The sequence below is a fragment of the Leopardus geoffroyi genome, chromosome D4, assembly GCF_018350155.1.
Source record: "Leopardus geoffroyi isolate Oge1 chromosome D4, O.geoffroyi_Oge1_pat1.0, whole genome shotgun sequence".
Classification (NCBI taxonomy): domain Eukaryota; kingdom Metazoa; phylum Chordata; class Mammalia; order Carnivora; family Felidae; genus Leopardus; species Leopardus geoffroyi.
The window spans coordinates 57,439,668-57,457,452 of record NC_059342.1 but is presented as its reverse complement, the minus strand read 5'-3'; the positions used below and the strand labels follow the sequence as shown (position 1 = coordinate 57,457,452).

Here is a 17,785-nt window from a genome sequence, read left to right as displayed (position 1 = left end):
AGCTCAAAGCCTACCATGTCTGGACGCTTTTCTTTCTTCTCCTCCTCCTCCTCCCCCTCCTCCTCCTCCTCCTCCTTCTTTTTTTTTTTTTTTTATTTAGATCCTCTTTAATTCTTAATTCTTTTTTTTTCAATATATGAAATTTTTGTCCAATTGGTTTCCATACAACACCCAGTGCTCATCCCAAAATGTGCCCTCCTCAATACCCACCACCCTTCTTCTTCTTTTTAAAATGTTTATTTTTGAGAGAGAGAGAGAGAGAAAGTGTGAGCAGGGGAGAGGCAGAGAGAGAGAGAGAGAGAGAGAGAGAGAGAGAGAGAGAATCTGAAGCAGGCTCCAGGCTCTGAGCTGTCAGCACAGAGCCTAATGCAAGGCTTGAACCCATGAGGAGTTGAGAGATGGATCATGAACTGAGCCGAAGTCAGGCACTCAACCAACTGAGCCACCCAGGTGCCCTGGAAGCTTTTCTTAATCACAGGAATTTTCTCTTGAACTTCAATACCAATCGTCTGCACAACTCATCTGGTACCAAACCTTGGCCAGTTTATTTTGTTATTTATCTCTTCATGACAGCACATTTTTGCAGTGTGGGGCTGTGTCTTAAATCTTGATAGGTAATTATTAGCACAAAACCTTGGAACTTAGTAGGGCATCACCAATGTTTATTTGATAAAGCTACTGGATGGCAGGCCAGCAGGCTAGCTGGACCCAAGATAACTTTTGGGAGCTTAGCTTAGCCTGAGAACAGCACATCTGATGAGAAGGAGGAGAGGAAGGAAGGAAGGAAGATAAAAACCAAAAAGCTGAGACTTAGTAAAAAAATTCTCAGTGCCAAGATCTTAAACTCTTAACCCCTCATTTCTCTCCATTTTCATACCACGGATGGAAAGATGACTAAACAGCTGTGTCAGCACTTCCCTACCATTTATTCCCAGTCATAATCTTAGAGCATATGCTGCAAAGTGACAGCGTGACAGTCACATCTTGTGTGTCAATAGGTTTTATGTGGCTTGCACAGTAAAAATGCCACCATAAGAACAAAAATTTTGGAGGGGCACCTGGGTGGCTCAGTTGGTTGGGCGACTGACTTTGGCTGAGGTCATGATCTTGCAGTTCATGAGTTCGAGCCCCACATCAGGCTTGCTGCTGTCAGCCTGACAGCACAGAGACCACCTCAGATCCTCTGTTCCCCTCTCTATGTCCCTCCCCCACTTGCGCTCTCCCAAACATAAATAAATATTAAAAATAAAAAAATAAATACGTAAAAATTTTGGAGATTTCTAAAAAAAAAAAAAAATTAAAAAAAAATCTGGATTTCAGTTTGTCTTGCTTGAAAAAACTGACCATGTATCAGGCCCTCATTTCCAGATAGTAACAACTGGCTGGAATTGAGAAGTGGCTGCCCTCATAAGATAGGCATGTGCCCTTCCGTTTGACATGTTCCCATCACTCCTCATGGAGTTTTGTAACTAGCCAGGTTCACTTTATTCATTTGCATTTTGCATTATTTTCCTTGATCCTATAAAGCATTTGAGATTGCAACCCTTGCCCAGAATAACAGGTATGCTCTCTCTTTCTATCCTCAACCCCAGATTTACCTGACATTTCCACAATCATGTTCACTGCAGTATTACTTGCAATAGCAAAAAATTAAAAAAACATTCTAAATATCAAATTCTATTGGATATTTATGAAGGCTAGTATAGAAAAAGGCTTAAAAGCTAATAAAAAAAAGTAGGATATCAAATTGTATACAGTAACTTCTGCTTCCTGAATATGGTGAACAAGATATTAAGGGAGACCCTTCTACTGCAAAAAACCTAGATCCTATATAACATACACCTTTTAAAACATTTCAGGACTCAGGTAAACAGAAGAAATCTCTAAGGCTACTCCTCCTATCCCCGCAAAAGGAGAAAAATCATGAGCTGTGGAGTAAGCAAGGAAGAGGGCCAGGGTTCCTCTTGGGCCAGTTCCCAAAACATTCTAATTGTGGTCAGAATGACAAGCCTTTGGACAACTAAAAGGTGAGGGAGTTAAATCTGAGACTCCTACATTAGGCTGAGACCTTTGAAGTACGTTCAAGTGATCCAGGGATGGTGGTTCCCTCCAACTTTTGGGAGAAGCAGATATATATTTTCACTGGAGGAAACTACCTCAGCTTAAGCAGACAGGATTCTCAAAATTAAAAAACAAACAAAAATTAGTTAATATCAAAGATCACAAATACACATGGAAGCACCATATATGAATAACAGAGAAAACAAATAACAGATTTAAACTGCAAGGACTTCAGATATTAAAAATGTCAGATACAGAATACAAATCAGCTACGTGTGAAATGTTTTAAATAAAGGATGAAATCTCAAAGATAACCAAGTAGCAAGAGATTATTAGAAAGTCTAGGGATGGTGAAAATAAAACGTATATGAATATAACCACTGGCTACTAAGCATTCCTATTCCTGGGCCAGGCTGTTTTATGGGGAATCACTATGGTAAAAAAAAAAGGATATGAAGGCTAATGGGAGATACATTATACACCCCACTACAGAGGTGAACAGTAGCCTACTCAAAACAGTGTGTGAAAGTGCTCCATAAACTATGGTGTTTTTATAGAAATGTAAAGCATTGCTATTACTCTTTAAAAATGCTAGCATCCATTGATGATTTTTGTCTGAATCAGCTATTATTCTTTCTACGTTTATTAGCTGGCATTCTAATACAAGAACAATTTCTTTTCTTTCTCCCTCCCTCTCTCCCTTTCTTCCTTTGGTATCAGTATAGACTCTTGTAGACTCCTGGGCTCTTTTCTTTTTTTCTTTCTTTCTTTCTTTCTTTCTTTCTTTCTTTCTTTCTTTCTCTCTTTCTTTCTTTTTTAATTGAATGGGTCATAATCCACTGTTGGTATTACTGACTTTGGTGCTCAGATTGTCCCATATTTGGCACTATTTGACTTTTTTCATTGTGAAGACCTTTACTGCTGTGTATAAACTTTTAAAAATTGACTATTTATTTTGGAATAATTTTCAATTTTAGAAAGTTATTTATTTTGAAATAATATTTGAACCATCAAAGATAGTTCAGAGAGTTCCTGAATGTCCTCCAACCAGTTCCTATTACCATTTTACATAATCCTTGTACATTTGTCAAAACAAAGACATTAACATTGTACACATTACCATTAACTAGATTTGCAGACTATTTGGATTTTGCCAGTTTTCCTACTAACGTACATTTTCTCTTATTTGGATTTTTATTTTTATTTATTTTTAAGTTTATTTATTTTGAGAGAGAGAGAGAGAGAGAGAAAGAGAGTGTGCACGACGGGAGGAGGGGCAGAGAGAGGGAGAGAGAGAATCACAAGCAGCCTCTGCACTGTTGGCACGGACCCCGATCCAGGGCTCGAACCCACAAACCGTGAGATCATGACCTGAGACAAAATCAAGAGTCAGACACTCAACCGACTGAGCCACCAACGTGCCCCTGTTATTTGGCTTTTTAAAAAACTAAATGTATATATAACTTTCATAAAACATGTTAGTTAAAAAAAAATAAATAAAGCCAAACCAAAAAAATAAAGAAACCTAAAAAAGATATTCAGATGTGTTTATATTGAGATAAATAGCATGGATATTATTGTTAAGTATAGCTCAGTGAAGAAAAAAGATCTGCATTTTCCACAATCAAGACACTGAGTAGTTGTGGAAACTATCCAGGCAGGTAATTTTTAGTGAAAGCAAGCAGTATTAAAAAATAGATAAGACTATGTGATCCTAGTAGACTTCTGTTCCCAGTCTTTCCCAATAATTTCTTTGCTTAGCTTTCACCTCAGGAAACTCTTCTTTGGAAAACAACAGGAGTACATTTGTTTGTGTTGACCTAGGTCAGATATCCTGTACACCAAAAACAACCTATAGTAGGTAACACCTCTGGCCATGTTTTTACCACAAATTGTAGACTGATTTCAGTAGGAAAAGTCAGAAGTGCTCAAATCATAACAAATCAAATAAACCCTGAGATACTATAGTAGTCTTCCTTTATCTGCAGGGGCTATGTTCCAAGACCCCTGGTGGATGTCTAAAACCACGGAGGGCACTGAACCCTATATATACTATGTTTTTTTCCTATACGTACATACATGTGGTAGTTTAATTTATAAATTAGGCATAGCAAGAGATTAACAGCAATAACTTACAATAAAACAGAACAATTTTAACACTATACTATAATAAAAGTTATGTGGATATGGTCTTTCTTAAAATATCTCATTGTACTGCACTCACCCTTCTTGTGATGATGTGAGATGATAAAATGCCTCTGTGAGAAGATGAAGGGAGATGAATGACATAGGCATTGTGATGTTGTGCTAGGTTACTGACCCTTTGACAACTGTCGGAAGGAGGATCTGCTTCCAGAGGGACCATGGTTGAATGTGCACGGGTTAACAGAAACCGTGGAAAGTGAAACTGTGGATGACTACTGTATACTTCTCCCTGATCTAGAAGCATTCCGAGGCTATTAATTAATATCATGTGAAGAGTTAGTCAATCAATCAAGCAAGCAATCAACCCACAAGCATCCTACTGTGAAGCACTGTGCTGGAAGTTCAGGGGTAAAAGCCCAACTTGAGGGTTTCCTAATTTTGTTAAAATCATTGCCAACATGTCTGTGGAGAGGGCTAAGGCGGCAAGAAAGACATTTCAGGATAAGTGTTAAAGCAGTGGTTTCAAATTTTTTTAGTCCTAATACATAAAACAGAGCTACTCTGGTTGAAACAGGGGAGGCCTAGAGCTCCATACACTCCAAATCCCTCTCTCCACTGTGGGGGTCCCCAAAGGCACTTCTAGGAGAGCCTCTGGCTTAGCGGGAGAAATTCTGAAAACCTCTAGGCAAAGGCAAAGGCAAAGGCAAAGGCAAAGGCAAAGGCAAAGGCAAAGGCAAAGGCAAAGGCAAAGGCAAAGGCAAGACTGTCTAACATGTTTTGTTGGGTTGGGGAAATGGAGAGTGAAACAAATGATTAACTGATAGAAATCATCTCTTCTCTCTTTCTTCATGGCTCCCAAATCAAAGAGGTGTGGAAAATAATAGATGTGCTAATAGCAGAGTTACTTCTGAGGGCAAAAATGAACTTTCTACATTAATTCAGGAAAATCAATTTGTGTCACTACCCTCCATACCTGCCAAGATCCTATGTCTTTATAGGCCTTGAGATTTTTAAAAAAAAAAATTTATTTATTTATTTATTTATTTATTTATTTATTTATTTATTTTTGGGACAGAGAGAGACAGAGCATGAACGGGGGAGGGGCAGAGAGAGAGGGAGACACAGAATCAGAAACAGGCTCCAGGCTCTGAGCCATCAGCCCAGAGCCCGATGCGGGGCTCGAACTCACGGACCGCGAGATCGTGACCTGGCTGAAGTCGGACGCTTAACCGACTTCGCCACCCAGGCGCCCCAATATTTATTTATTTTTAAAGGAGAGAGAGAGTATGAGCAGGGGCGGGGGCAGACAGAGAGGAAAACACAGAATCCGAAGAAGGCTCCAGGCTCTGAGCTGTCAGCACAGAGCCTGACGTGGGGCTCGAACCCATGAACTGTGAGATCATGACCTGAGCCAAAGTCAGACGTTCAACCGAGTCATCCAGGCGCCCCTAAAGGCCTTGAGATTTGATGGAGATTTTGAATTTCTTACAAGATAAGTGCCTCTCTTTGAAATGTGTGAGAGATGCTGAAAGAATTTGGAGAGTGAAGAACTGGTGGTAATAGTGATACCCAAGGGTGTCTGCATGGAGTTACAAGGAAAGAATAAACAGAATGTTAGATGCTTAAGAGCACCTGGCTATGGCATCAGGAGTCCGATTCTACAAATGAAATAGCAGCCAATAATACCCAGAGCTCATCTGTCTTTCCTCCTGGTTACATGTAGCTGCTCCTAACTGAGGAGGCCACTGCTCTGAACTGATATTATGTTATTTTGGATTCCAAATGAGACCAGCCAACATGCTGGGAGTGTGTTGGAAGAGGCCTGAAGGGTTGTCCCAGACACACCCAACTGCTTCCTTACGAGGACTCCCTAATATAGAATCCTCTTTCTAAGCACAGAGCTTTGCTTTGCTTTCAGCTTCTCAAATATGTCACAGAAAGGTTCAGCTCAAAGTGCACTCCCTAAAGTCAAATACAAACACTATACAAAAGGCGTGGCTCTGAAGTAGAATGGGCTCTTTCCTAGGACTACTTGGTATGGGTAGATCTTCTTTTCCTCAAGTCTGTCTTCCCTTGTGACCTGGAAATATGCAGGCATCTTTCTTTAATGTAATCAAAGTAGCTGACAGAATATCCAGGTGGAACCTGGTGGAACCCCTAATAAGCCTAAGCCTTCACCTCTCAGGCTCAGCTGTACCTGAAGCTCCCAAGGCTCCAATTCAATGAATGGAGATTGTAGCACTGGGAATTATAGCTAGGAAAAGAATAAACTAGAAGCCACTGATCCTCACTGAACTATAAAGGGTTGCTTTCCTTTATTCCTTACAAATCTGGTAATACTAAACCTAGTTGTCCCAGTCTTTCTCTGCTCAAAAGAGATTATACCTAGTAAAAAAAAATTCTTCTTTTCTACTCATTCAGCCATCAAGAGTATAGCTTTCTCTAGTAGGTCAACTATTTGATTCCTTCCTTAGTTCAACTCATAGCACCTGTTTGGAGGCAGCAGGCTGAATCACATGACCTCTTAAGGTTCCTTTCAGCTCTAATTACAAATGAAGCCAAATTAAACCTGGAGCCCAAGGAAAGGTTCCTATGCAGAGTGCTAGTTAACGTCCTTCCACTCACCGTCTTCTTGCCTTTCAACAAAAATACACAGACACACATGCACACCCACACTTCCAGGTGCCTGGCTTCTAATTGCTACAGTTAGAAGTCTCCAGAGATTGAGAATTTGCTATAAATCCTATCTCTTTAGAGGATGTAGGTTGGAGAGAGAGAGAAGACAACTATAGAGAATTAGGAAAGATTTAGCTCCTACCTTGACAGACCAAGTTCTTCAGCTGAGGGTATGGAGGAGGAAGATGGAGAGATTAAGCCTTCCAATGCTGGGTGTAGGTGAGCAGCAAAGGGAGGAGTAAACCACCAAGACCAGAGACAGTGTGCCAGATGTGGGTAGTCCTAGGCCCAGCTCGGGGTGCTCTGTTAGGAGGACAGCTCTCAAGTGTGTATTTGCAGCAGCAAGTTGGCTGGGACAAAAAAGGCCCAATGTGGTCAACCCCTTGTTTTTTCTTTAGCTGTTCCTTTTGGCCCCTAGGCTCCAGGAAACAAGGCCAGAGTGTTCTCCGCTTCCCCTCCCCCAAGGCAGTGGACTGAGGCACGCAGGCTGGTAAGCTGCTATCCTTTCAGTCTATCAAAAGCTGTAAATAAAAGGCCACAAGTGCACAGTGAAGTAGACTATGAGAAGAATCTAGATTGAATTACACAAGCCAGTTGTGGAGAAAGGGTGGGGGAGATAGGAGAAAGAAGAGACAGAAGTCTAGCTGCCCTTCAAGGAAATATTATCATCCAAGCACATGCCTCCCTCAGCATGACTGCTAGAAGCCATCAAAGCATTGCTCCCCTAGGGAACGAGTCTCCAGTCTGGCCTTTTTCTCAGCAGACGGGTCCCAGTTTCTGAGAATTCTCCATGAGACTCAAAGCCTTTTCCCAGAGGTGACTTACCTTCTGATAGACTTTAGAAAATAGTCTCTTCAGTCCAGCTTACCATGCTTGGTAAGAGCACCAGGACTACTTCAATAGCAGGTGGCAGCAAAGACCATTTCTCTGTACCAGATACTGTATTTGCTTTAGTTATAAGACTAAGATGAAAATAAATTGATGTATACTTAAAAAAATGTCTAAAGCAGGTGGCTAAGGTCTGGCCTGAGTCCTGAGTATTTAGGAGCCTCAGTTCTGTAATGATTCAGAGCATGGATTTTGGTGTTGACAGTTCTGGATTCAAATGTGACACATTACTTGCTAGCTATGGACTTTGGGAAGTTACTCAACTTCACCAAACTTCAGCTTCCTCATTTGTAAAACTGTCATATCTTCCTTCAAACGCTTGAGGTAGAATTAAATAAGATATTGCATGTAAAGCGCCTGACACAAGATATGTGCTCAGTCATGGTCATTATTATTATTATATTTTTGGCAGATGATCAATGGAACCTTTCTTCTCTTCTTTCCCAATTTTCCAGAAAATCTAAAGGCTCCAGGTCTAGGGAACTGGTAGGCAAAACCTCTTTAAAATATTGAAAGGAAATGGAAAGAGTTATGTTGTTTTTTTCCCCTCCCCTGCACTAGAACTGAATCAGTCAGCCTGTGCTGATTATACTCTGGACTGGCAGTCTGGCCCTGGGAGCCTAAGGCTCTCCTAAACCAAAGATACTATTCCATCTCTAGTATTACCTGTTGTGGGGCATGCTCCCAGACTGATGGTGCTTCTCCAGGGGCCCCAGATCAGATCCCAGTAGATGTAGGAAAGAAACAGTCTGATCCCAGGCTGGGAGGATAGATCTGTCCAGGCTGTTGTCTGCCCATCACAGCTGCCTATGAGGCCTATGGGTTAATAATAGCAACTCTGATGCCAATGGATTAAGACAGCACTGTAGGAGGTGTTTATTTTTACACTCTGGCGTCAGTATCAAGTTCTACTGGTTACTGCCCAAATCTAGGACAGCTTCCTGCTATAAGAGTGGACTCAGGCTTCTCCAGGATGCTAAGTTGGATTCTGAGGGAAGTGAGCCTTGTATGAAAACAGTTCAGAATTCACAGGGGACAGGGAAGGGGAAAGGGAACAGACAGACCTGTCATGTGTCCAGCTGTCTGGTCCCAAATCTCTGGGACCAGGAGAATTTCAGTTGAGAGCTGTTCTTTATAGCATTCTCCAGAGTCAGGTAGGCCCTGGACAAGAGACCCAATACATTGTTTTGGAAGGGTGTACACATACATACACATACAAACAGGCTGCACTGAAATGATCTGAATAATGACAAAGATCAAGAAAAGACTTCTCTCAACTAACCAGAAGCTTGGCCTTATCAATCACAAATTCCAGATTAGCGCAGTGAGTGCTGACATTACAAGACAAAGATATCTAAAACAAAATATGGTTAGGCTCATCCTTAATTGATTTGCATAGTGTCTTTAGCAGGTAGATCAAATCCCTTGACAATTTATTTGGCCAAAGCTCTTCCTAGACATAACACAACAGGATAGAAACACCAAGAAACCAGCCCTCATCTTTCTGGCCTAGAGCCAGTGCCCAGAAAATCTTTCCTGAAAACTTCTTTATCCCTAGGGGCCTATAGATTGGGGTCTCAGGGATCTTGCACTTTGACTACAGTATCTAGAACTCTGTGGATAGATATCCCACTCATCTCCCTGAAAGGCAGCTCCTAACACAGATTCATCTTGTTCTATTAGGCAGACAGGGATGTGAAAAGGTTGACAGCTGGACAGATGATGTAAATAACCTACTAAGGGGCCGTGTGCACAGCAGACTGCTGTGGAATGACAAAAATGTACCACACATTAGGTAGGAATGCTGAAGTGCAAAGAAAGCAGCCAATCAGCCAAGCTCACGGTAACAGTGACTCCATCATCTTCCTGCCTGTGGCTGACTCATAACCGTCGTCAGTGACACGACATATCATTATCTTGAGGAGCTAGAGTGCTGGCAAGAAGGTAGGCTGGTGAACCACTCATTCAATACATTTTCCCCCCTGTCTTTCAAGGCTTATCTACCTGGTTATCAGAACAACAATGCAGCCTCAGAAACAACCAGATTTGATCACTAGAGATATGGGGTTTGATCTCAGCTCCATTTGGAAGCTACCCATGCCTAGGATTAGTGGCAGGATGCCCAAGGACGGGAACACTGCTTTCATTCTTGGCTTTTTCTCTGACTTGCTGGGTCACCTAGGGGCAGGGTACCTGTCCTCTCAAAGGTAAAGGGGCTAATTGTATCTATCTTCTGGTGTTGTGGCAAGGAAAAATATTCGAAAAATTAAAGTAAGTAGCAACAAATGTAAATGCTATAAATTCTTTGGACCAAAGTATTTTAGAAATATAACTGTCATTCATACATATAGGTGTGGAGCCCTGGCCTTTTAGGTTTTCCTTACAGGTCATGGAAGCCATGTTGGGAAGAGCAGTTCCTTTCCTTCAGGTTTATAATCCCCACTTCTGGTTTGAGGAACAGTCGAAATAGTTAGGAATCTGCTTACCTAGACATAAGGTATTAGTTTCCACTAATGTGTAAAAGAGTGAGTAAAAACATGCAAGCAGAAAGAAACACCTTCACTCACCCACTTGCTCCATCCACAAACCTACTTCTCCCCAACGCCTGAGCCCAGGACACTGATCGGAGGCTTGTATCTCATTGATACAACATTTAGCAGCAGTACTTACCAACTGGATTTAGCCTAAAGGCCTGAGAAAGCAACATTAATGAAAGGATGTATTCCATTGCTCAGTTAGAACAAAGGCAACACTGTGTTCTAAACCCAACACAAGCCTTCTAGCCCAGCAATCCCTCGCTATGGGGTTAGTTTGCCAGGTCTCCAGAGCTCATGGAGAGGAGAAACAGAAATCTATTCTTCATTGATGCTGACACTTCTTTTTCTGCAAGTGCCTACACTGGGATTCAAAACAGATGTTCTGACATCCTGCAGCTACTGGTGAGACCCACTCTCCTTGCAGCAAACTCTATCTGTAAATATGTAAAGGGACAAATAGGAAATATTTAGGCTTCATGGGCCATGTGTGTGTGTAGGTGTATTTTTTTTTTTTATATAACTCTTTAAAATTGTAAAAACCATTTTCAGTTTGTGGGCCATAATTTGCTGACTCTAGACCTTAAAGGCCCCTCTTATTCAAGGTCTGCATCTCAGAATTCTGGCTCTGCTGGGTCGGCCTAGAGATCCTCATTCCTCTTCCTGTGGGGCTGATGCATATATTTCAGAGGCAGCTCCCCTCTAAGGAGCCACTGAGGAATGTGAAGGAAGAATTTTAAGGTTATTTGTATTGGAGCTAACCAGACAGGCTAATTCCCCTCATATAAAGCACTTAAAAAAACATCTGTGGAATTTAGCTTACTGCATTATCACTCTGGAGTGCAGACTGAGCTATAAACAGTCTTTGTCTTTCTATTTCTGCTTAATAATACTATGCCACACCTCTCTACAAGGCCCCTTCCCCTCCCCTGCTCCCAGTTTCCAAACTCACACTTGAATTGGCTCTGGTCCCAAGTCCCTCTCTCCTCCCCATCCCTCCCACTTCTATATGTGGTATGGTTGTGGATAGCAAGGAAACTATCAACAGTCAGATGGGTTGGGACACGGTAAATATGGATGAGAGGCGTGGGGGTAGGGATGAGCTCATTTTGAGCAAAGATTTAGGGCTGACTGTGAATCTAGGCTCTGTCACAAAAGTTACATGTTTTATAAACTGGATCAAACTGCTACAGAAACAACTTAAGAACAATGTGCACAGGGTCAGGAGTAGTTGGAGTTATACCTCTCACATACCATGGATTAGAAAGACATAAATGTCTTACAGCTAAAGACTAAAACTTCTATCTAATCTTTACAATGAGCCTTCAAAGTAGAGATTATCATCCCTATTCTGCAGTTAATTAATGAAACTGAGGGTTTTGCTCTATCTAAGATCACAGAGCTAGAAGGTAGGGGAGTTGGGCTTGGAACTCTTGTCTGACTCACTCCAAAGCTCTTGCTTTTTCCATTGTAATACACTACTAGTATTCTTGGTGGAGAAGAACAATAAGCAAATGTCTTCATTTGGATCTTGTTCAGATTTTGTTTTAATAGCAGCAATTTGTTGGTCTGTTCTCACCCCCCCTTTTTAAAATTAATTTATTTAAGTAATTTCTATACCCAATAAGGGGCTTGAACTCATGACCTGGAGACCAAGAGTCACATGCTCCTCCTATGGAGCCAGCCAGATGCCCCGGTTTGTTCTTTTCAATAGTCTGAATATTAATGAATGACAAGGTGCTTAAAATCATAAGCATGACAATTTTGTGTGATAGCAATTCAGGTCAAATCAATACAGCAATATTCACATTTAAGCTGGGGCCTTATCTGAGTGAACACTTGTTTATTCTTCAACAAGAATAAACAGAATTTTAATGTATTAAATCTTTGTCTAGTTGCCAAATAAGTCTCTTTTCAATAGTGGTATATGTGTGTGTATATATATATATATATATATATATACACACACACACACATATATGTGTATATATGTATATATATATGTGTGTGTGTGTGTATATATATATATATATATATATATATATATATATATATATATATCTTTGTGTAATCAATGTTACCTTGTAATCAATTTGGCTGAGTTGAATTGTAGTACGCCACCTTCCCAGGCCCGGATTGTTAGTTACCAATCAAATATCCATTCTCCCTTTCTCTTTCAAATTAACAGAATCTTCCTGATATTCAGGTGGGTACAGTGCTTTCCAACTAATGGAGGTAGGAGTGACCAATGGACTAACTTGTGGTAAAAGTGCTGTGAGAATTCTGGGTTATCTGTTTGTGATGAACACGGTGCCTCCTTCTTCCTCCCTTCCTCCATCCTGATGCTAGGAAGGTAGGCATGATGGCTAGAACTACAGTAGCCATCTTGAACCAACATGGCTTAAATATATCAGAGCAAAAAACCAGAAGGGTTCTGAATCTCTCATTTAGACTGTGGGGCTGCCCAGACCAGCCCAGGAAAGTCTTTGCATTTTTGTTGTTACTGAAAAATAAACTTCAGTGTTACTTAAGTCCTCAGTTTTGGGTTTCTGTTACTTCTATCTATTTCCACTTTATACATCCAACCACAGTCCAATAACCACTAAGTCTCATTAATTCTATCTACCCATCTCTACCCCCAATGCTACTACCCACAACGAAGCTATATGTATCACGTGTCTGAACTACGACATCAGCCTCTAAACTGATCTCCCTTCCCAGCACCATCCTTTGAAAATGAAAACTATTTACATCACCCTTTTGCTTAAAAACCCTTCAAAGATTTTCCATAAAATCCAAACTCTGTACCCTGCCTTTCATGACTTACCTTTCTGGTCTCATCTTTTGCCAATCCTACCTTGCCCTGTAGTTTGTTATACCATTACCTCTCTACTGACTGGAATATGGCCCCTACATTTGTCTGGCCAACTCTTAATCATCCTTCAGGTTTTTAGCTGAAACATCTCACATTCAATGGCCTTCCCTAGATCACATTACATGCCTTGGATATATGCTCCCCAAGCACCTTGAACTTCTCTGTACTGTGTTTTAGTTGTTTATTTAGCTTGCAATGCTAGATAGGCAAGCTCCATGGGATAGGTATCTTGTCCATTACGACTACTAGTCTATCCCCAGAAACTAGGGTAGAATCTGGCACACATAAATCTTTTTGAATGAGTGAACGAAATTTTCAAGAGGCAACTAAACAACATGCATCAGAGTTTAAAATAAGTATTGTCTTTAGTCTACTTCCAGGAAATAAATTTAAAATAAATAACATGATAAAAGTACATAAGATATATACATAAGGATGTTCACTGAAGCACCATTTATAGAAGCAAAATTAAAAAAAAAATTCTAAATGCTCTCTCATTAATTAAATTATGAGGTAGCATTGAATTACTCTAGATAACATTAAAAATATTATTTTAGAATAGTTGTTGAGATGAAACTATGTCCATGATACAGTTTTTAAAAAATAATTTATAAGGTATAATTCATGGCATGATCCCATTTTTATTTGTAAAAATGTATACATATTTAGTTCTTTATCTGTATTTTGAGTTTTCTGGCAGTAATTGGGCTGATGGATTCTTTTAGGCAACTAGGATCCTTATAGGCTGGAAGGTCTGGGCCTCATCGACCAAATCATCATAGGAGACATGAGGGACCACCCATTTACAACCCCAAAGAGGGCAGACACCTGTACTGGGGAAACAAGTACTTATTAAGTGCCTAACACCTATTTCAGGGAAGAAGCAAAAGCTACAGGCATGCTCTAGGGCAAATTATAACTGATTGAGCAGGCTATTTGTCATAGTAAAGATTCAAGTTATATTCAAAGTTCTAAATGCCTTACAGTAGCTTGAGAAAATTATGGAAATAAAGACAATTAAGGGAAGAATATTCTTAAAACTTGTGCCTGCCCGTTTCATTAATAATTTGGTAAAATAACCGGTCACATCTGAAGAGGGGAAATTTTCTTGTATTTTTACCTTGAATTAGCTAGGACATTCATTCACAGATGGACATAAACCTGATGGTTACCTTTATAATAGTTAAGAACACAAGAATGACATGAAGTACAAAGAACTATAAAGCAAATAAGTGTATTATAACTATTATATACATTTTCTCTTTCCTCCTTGGTTGCATATTAAGGACAGGGGCTGTCTTATTCATCTCAGTAGTTATTTACCCTAGTCTAGAGCCTGGCACATATCTTAAAATGTTCACTGAAATGAACTAAGGAAGAACTGAATCTTCACCAAACTAAACTGGAAACATTTCTTTTTCCAGAGTAGAATTTGGCTCATTACAGCAGTGGACCTATTTACACACTAGTTCTAGTTTTTCTTGCTGGGGTGTGGGTGCTGAGAGGATCACCCGAGTACAGTGGTTGGCTTCTGGAATGAGCAGGGCAGATATGCTTGGGTATAATTCCTCTCCCGGAGTTCCCTTCACACTCACCGCACTCCCTCTATTGCTAGTGGGAGCTGAAGCATGAGAACCAGAACAGCGTGTTCCAGCCAGAATGACAGACTGCACCCCCCCCCCCCTTTTCTTCATCTCTCCCCACTTAACCTCACTGGTCTTCAACTCTGTCCTATGAGCTGCTTCCAGTGGGGCTGCTGAGCATTCAGCAAAGAATGCAGGATGTGTCTCAAAGAGTCCAGCACTAGCTGAGGAACAGTTTGTTTTTTCCTAAAAATGGGCAGTCTATAAAGTTACGTAAGACCCAGCTCTTTGCTGGGAGCCTTTCCAACTCTAGCTGGAGAGAGATTCCTCAAGTTATTTAGAGTTTCAGGAAAAGGGTTTGGAATTTCCTGCCTGGCCAACCTATACTGGAGACATCTCTGTGTAGGGATGGGGAAGTTCCATCAGAGAAAGTAGTAACTGAACTCCCATTGCCCCTCAGGGGTGGACCCACTGAGTTCTAGAAATAGTCTGATCCAATTTATAGTTAAAATCTCAGAACAAGGACAAACCCCACTGCCAAAACCAGAGCCCAAATCGAATCAAGCCTTTGGGGCTCACTCAAAGGATGCTGGGCCTGGGAAATCTAATAGCCTGACCTAGAAGCACACCAACAAGGCTCTGGAAGGGCTTCCTTTCCTACTTTATGGAGGAATTTGTGGCCTGAAGAACCTCAGATGCCAAAGTCTTGCACAAGGACTAATCAGTCAGTCAATATTAACTGAATACCTATGAAATGCCTGATACTGTATTATGTGACAAAAACAGACCTGGTACCTGGTATTACGTACAGTTTCGAAAAGGTTGGTATGTAATTCTGCTCTTAAGGATGAATTCTGTAGCACAGGGCAAGTTATTTGATCCCTCTCAGCCTGAGTTTCTTCAGCTGTAAAATGGGGATAATAATACCTCTCTTACAGGATGGTAGTGGGAGTTAGAAGATACAGAAAACATCTAGTGCAGTGACTGGTATCTAGTAAGGGCTTGGTGAATGGTAACTATAATAAGTGTGAATCAGGAATTTCTTCTTTTCTTGAACATCCTATTGCCTTTTCAAGACTGCACTACTGTTCAACTTACAACAGGGAACCTTGTCACCATCATACCCATGTTTTTCTTTTCAATAGGCACACCACCTCAAATTATTTAACCTTTCCTCATGGCTCTGTTCTTTATCCTCTGTAAGTTGTAAAGTGGCTCTGCCCCAGAAAACATCTCATAGGAATATAAAGAAAAGAAGGTTAGAGTAAGTTTGCAACTTATCTGTGAATCAAGAATTTCCCATCCAGTAAACACAGTGAATTCAGGCTCTTGACTACCTAAATCGTTCAATGTCAGTCAAACATGGTGAAAGCAAGTCCTCCACATAAGCTCCCGGGCTGACAAGATTCTTTTCAAAGGTCTAATTAGTTCCAGACATGTGCACCATGTGACACTCCCCAAGTCCTATAGCTTCTGTTTTAGAAAGGTCTTTCTAGGCTATACTCTCTTCTAATTCCTACAACTATTGCTATAATTCTAGGCTCTCCTTCAACACCATTTTCAAGGGCTATCAATTCAATCTTTGGGCAAAGGTTCCCAAGGGGCAGGAATTGAGACTATTTCTGAGACAGATGATAGTTTGGCTGTGCATAAAATCCTAGGCTACCAGTAAATTCTTCTCAGAAACTTGAAAGCATTGCTCCATTGCTTGCTAATTAGATTCCATTATTGTTCAGTCCAATGCCATTCTGATTCCCAATATTTATACATAATCCTTTTTTTTTTTCAACGTTTTATTTTATTTTTGGGACAGAGAGAGACAGAGCATGAACGGGGGAGGGGCAGAGAGAGAGGGAGACACAGAATGGGAAACAGGCTCCAGGCTCTGAGCCATCAGCCCAGAGCCCGACGCGGGGCTCGAACTCCCGAACCGCGAGATCGTGACCTGGCTGAAGTCGGACGCTTAACCGACTGCGCCACCCAGGTGCCCCCATAATCCTTTTTTTAAAAGAATTTTGAAATTTCTCCATATGTCCAGTGATCCAAATTTTGACAGTGAGGTACCCTTGGGTAGGTTATTTCTATTTGCTGTATTGGGCACACAGTGGGCCCTTTCAATGGAGACTCATCTTCTTCAGTTCTGGAAAATGTACCTGTATTCCTTCTTCCCTCCCTCCCTTCCTTCCTCCCCTTTTTCCTCCCCTTCCCTCTCCTTTCCTTTCCTAATTTCCTTCCCACCAATGTTGAAGATTTAGAAAAGAGAGGGATTAAATGATAAGCAACATCAATCAGCAAACACATCAGAAGGGGTGGGTAGGAATGGGATGGCATTAGGGACTTGTTCTGAAGTTCCATTTGTATAGCAATCACAGTGTTTTTACTCTGGATTTACTTGGGGTAGCTTAAAATGTATATCATTTAGGTATGATACTCTGCTGTATGGATATAAAAAACAATCTCAAAACAGCTTAAGCAACAGAAGTTTATTAGCCATACATATCAAGAAGACCAAAGATAGAATTCTGAGGGGAGAGTTAATTCAGACCCTCAGCGTGTCACTCAGACTTTCTATTAGGTGACAGGATGGCTATTACCATCGCAACCATTACATCCAGATATGTTAATATTCAGAGGCCAATGGGGAGGAAGGTGGATAAACTCTCCTAAATAAACTCTGTTTGGTTTCAATGGGAAAGTAGTTGTCGGGCAGGCAACCAACTGCAAATATTTCAGGGTTCTACCATGGCTGAAAAGATAATGTAGGAGGAAATGCAATCCAGTGCACCAGGGAGGGATTAGCCTTTGTTGGGAGCTGGGATATTTCCTCCATTCCAACTAGTAAAGAGAGGATGTCTGTAGATACATTTGTAGGTTGGTAGTAGAAAGTGAGAGAGTTCATGTTTTATGCCTTTTTTCTTTCTGAAGTGCATGAGTAATAATCATCAACAGAGTGCCTGGAGGGAAAAAAGGAGGGCAGAAGGCAATGAAAGTATAAAATATTTGTTATAAAGAGTGGAGGAACA

The 17,785-nt window shown here is 40.8% G+C and overlaps 1 protein-coding gene across 2 annotated transcripts in view; it reads right to left on the bottom strand.

Annotated features, from left to right (window-relative positions):
* Positions 1-17,785, bottom strand: part of RUSC2 (RUN and SH3 domain containing 2) — a 66,238-nt gene that overhangs the window by 32,849 nt on the left and 15,604 nt on the right. Inside the window, exon 1 of one of the 2 annotated variants that reach the window (XM_045470024.1) lies at positions 8,437-8,593. The exons of the other annotated variant lie outside the window; for it this stretch is intronic. The gene's annotated coding sequence lies outside the window, so the exon portion shown is untranslated. Of the gene's footprint in view, positions 1-8,436; positions 8,594-17,785 lie in introns of those variants that run through there. 2 annotated transcript variants of the gene reach the window in all.